Source organism: Desmodus rotundus, chromosome 2, assembly GCF_022682495.2.
Source record: "Desmodus rotundus isolate HL8 chromosome 2, HLdesRot8A.1, whole genome shotgun sequence".
Taxonomy (NCBI): domain Eukaryota; kingdom Metazoa; phylum Chordata; class Mammalia; order Chiroptera; family Phyllostomidae; genus Desmodus; species Desmodus rotundus.
This window is the reverse complement of record NC_071388.1, coordinates 195,247,929-195,250,858: the sequence shown is the minus strand read 5'-3', so window position 1 is coordinate 195,250,858 and position 2,930 is coordinate 195,247,929. Positions and strand designations below refer to the sequence as shown.

At 47.7% G+C, this 2,930-nt stretch overlaps 1 pseudogene; it reads left to right on the top strand.

Annotated features, from left to right (window-relative positions):
- Positions 1-416: 416 nt before the first annotated feature.
- Positions 417-1,375, top strand: LOC112307923 (transcription elongation factor A protein-like 3; annotated as a pseudogene).
- The last annotated feature ends 1,555 nt before the right edge of the window (positions 1,376-2,930 follow it).

Here is a 2,930-nt window from a genome sequence, read left to right as displayed (position 1 = left end):
AGTCACTGCAAGCTGTTGCGTTCTGGTTATTTTTGTGTCTCATCTCCCAAACTAGATTCTAGGCTCCTGGAGAATTTTGGAGACCATGTGGGTTCTTAGCACATCTAAGGCAGCACTGTCCTTGTTGTAGTTAAAAGCGGCCTTCGAGCTTTCCCTCCCATCCCCTTATTGTGGTAACAAATGACATGTACACACATACCGTGGGGGATGGGTGACCCAGCTCCCAGTCAGTCTTAGCTGCATCCCTTTCATTGCAGTGTTTGGCTCAAGGGGTGGGGCTGGATCTGAGCAGGGCCAATCAGAGACCTTCCCTGGGACTTATGGATAAATTGGGATTACTGAACTGGAGCGTGTGACAACCAGGTTTTCTGCCCACTGGGGAGGTCTTCCTGGAGTAGGAGGAAAGAGCAGTCAACATGCAAGGAGAGGCAGAGACAGCTGGCGAGGAGGAGAGTGCCGGGCAGGTAATCCTAAACTCCAGCCCCTGGGGCCCTTTTTCTGCAGCTCTTCCTCGATTTGGTGAGCTTTCTCAGTGTCCTGCCTGGCTTTGAGGCCAATAAACTTTTCCTTTTTTTTTTTTTTACTTAAGGAACTTGGTGTTGGCTTCTGTCACTTATAGTCAAAACAATCCTGACTAATCTACTGTAGTAAACTGTGTACCTATTTCCATGATGCTGGACAGAACAGAACATTTGTGGAACTCTTCTCTGTAAACAGTTTCCAGACCACATAAGGAAATTGCCCTTCTTGCCAGCACTGTCCACTCCCTCCCGTTGCCCCGTGTGGTACCAGCTCCCTGAGCTGCCCAGGGTGGGCAGCTGTGAGCCAGGGGAAAGCCGACTCCACCCGGGTCCACAGGTCTGTCCCAAGCACCTTGCAAAGCTGGAAAGAAGATGAAGGAAAGCCAGATGAGGAAGAAAGCCAAAAGTGGAGGGGAAGCCAGCGCATGAGGAAAAGCACCAGGGCAAGGGACAACCAGATAAGGGGAAACAAGAAAAGCAGAACACGTTTGAATGTGAAGGGAAAGTATATGGTGAGGGCCAGCCAGAACCCCAGGCCAAGCCAGAGAGCCGGCCACGGGCTGCCGAGAAGTGCCCAGCTGAAGATTATGTGCCCCAGAAAGCAACCAAAAAATGGATAGGGAGACAGACGATTCCCTCAAGGACTAGCAGGAGGACTTACAGGAAAGGCATTTAGGCATTTGGGCCTTTCCTGTAAGTGAGGAGATGATGCGGGAGTGTAGAGTTGGGTCAAGGGCTCAGGAGGAGCTAAGATAAAGTAGAAAATGAGTGATTTTCATTGGCTGCCAAGAGATGTACAGGCCCCATTTGTCCCAAGGGGCCAAAGGGGCTTACATGATACCCCATATCTTTGAAAGGCCTTGGACTTCAATACTAATTTCTCTGATGAAAATATTCTAACCCTACTTTCCCTGGTGGACATTTGCAAGATGATGCACCCTAACCCTAAGCTGATACTTTGCTTTAGGTGTTTGCCACTCTTGTTACCAGCAGCCTTTTGATTCACTCTACGGTGCTCTTCGCTTCCATGTGCATGGCACTTTGTAAAACAGTAAAGAGCCCTGGCCGGTGTGGCTCAGTGGATTGAGCACCAGCCTGTGAACCAAAGGGTCGCTGGTTCGATTTCCAGTCAGGGCACATGCCTGGTTGTGGGCCAGGTCCCCAGTGTGGGGCGCATGAGACACAACCACACACTGATGTTTCTCTCCCTCTCTTTCTCCCTCCCTTCCCCTCTCTCTAAAAATAAACAAATAAAATCGTTTTAAAAAAACAAGTAAGAAAAGAGTTTTCAGAACCGCACACCACACACACCATGCCCGCCCCGCCCCCCAAAGGAAATGGCCCTTCTGACCAGCGTGAGGCAGAAACCAAACAAACAAATAAAACTGTCTATTCTCTAGTCAAAGCCCACATCTCTACCAGACTTGGCTCAGAACCACTTGGGTCTGTTTTCAAAATTCATTTTCACCCCTTAGGATTTGCTACCACGGAGGGCAGCAAAACAACAGTCCGAGGTGTGGAAGACAGGTGAGAAAGGAGCACTTGCAAACATGCTCTGTTGTAGCAGCCACTCCGCCAGAGGAAGAGCGTAGACTCCCTGGGGGACCGCTTGGACTTGGGCACACTAAAAATCATAATAATTTACCTGGATGGTTACTGTACTCAGCACAGAATGCAAGAGGTCCCACTCTGTGGGTTGCCTTTTCATTCTACTGATATTATCCTTTGATGAACACAAGTTTGTAATTTTGATGAAGTCCAGTTTATCTATTTTTTCTTTTATTGCCTGTGCTTTTGGTGTCATATCCAAGAAATCACTGCTAAAGCCAACATCATGAATTTCACCCCAGCGTTTTCTTCTAAGAGTTTTACAGTCTTAGGTCTTTGATTCATTTTGAGTTAACTTCTGTAGGTGGTGTAAAGATAAGGGTCCAACCTTGTTCTTTGGAATGTGAGCATGGGGAAAGCCTGTCCTTTCCCCATTGAATGGTCTGGGCACCCCCCGTTGAGAACCACTTAGCCAGATATATGAAGAGTTATTTCAGGGCTCTCTATTCTACCCCACTGGCCCATGTATCTGTCCCTATGACAGTACCGTACTGTCTAGATTACTCTACGTGGTTCTAGCAAGTTTTGAAATCAGGAAGTGTGAGTCCTCCAACTTTGTTCTTCTTTTTCAAGATGTTTTGGCTACTCAGGGTTCCGTGAAATTCCATATGAATTTTAGGATGGATTTTCCTATGTCATCAAAAACCATTGGTGGGTGTTTGACAGGACCACCCTGACTCTGCAGATCACTTGGGTCGGGTTGACAGCCGAACGATGTTAAATCTTCCCATCAGTGAACACGGGTGCCTTTCCACGTACTTCTGTCTTCTTCAATACGTTTCGGTGGTGTTTAATAGTTGA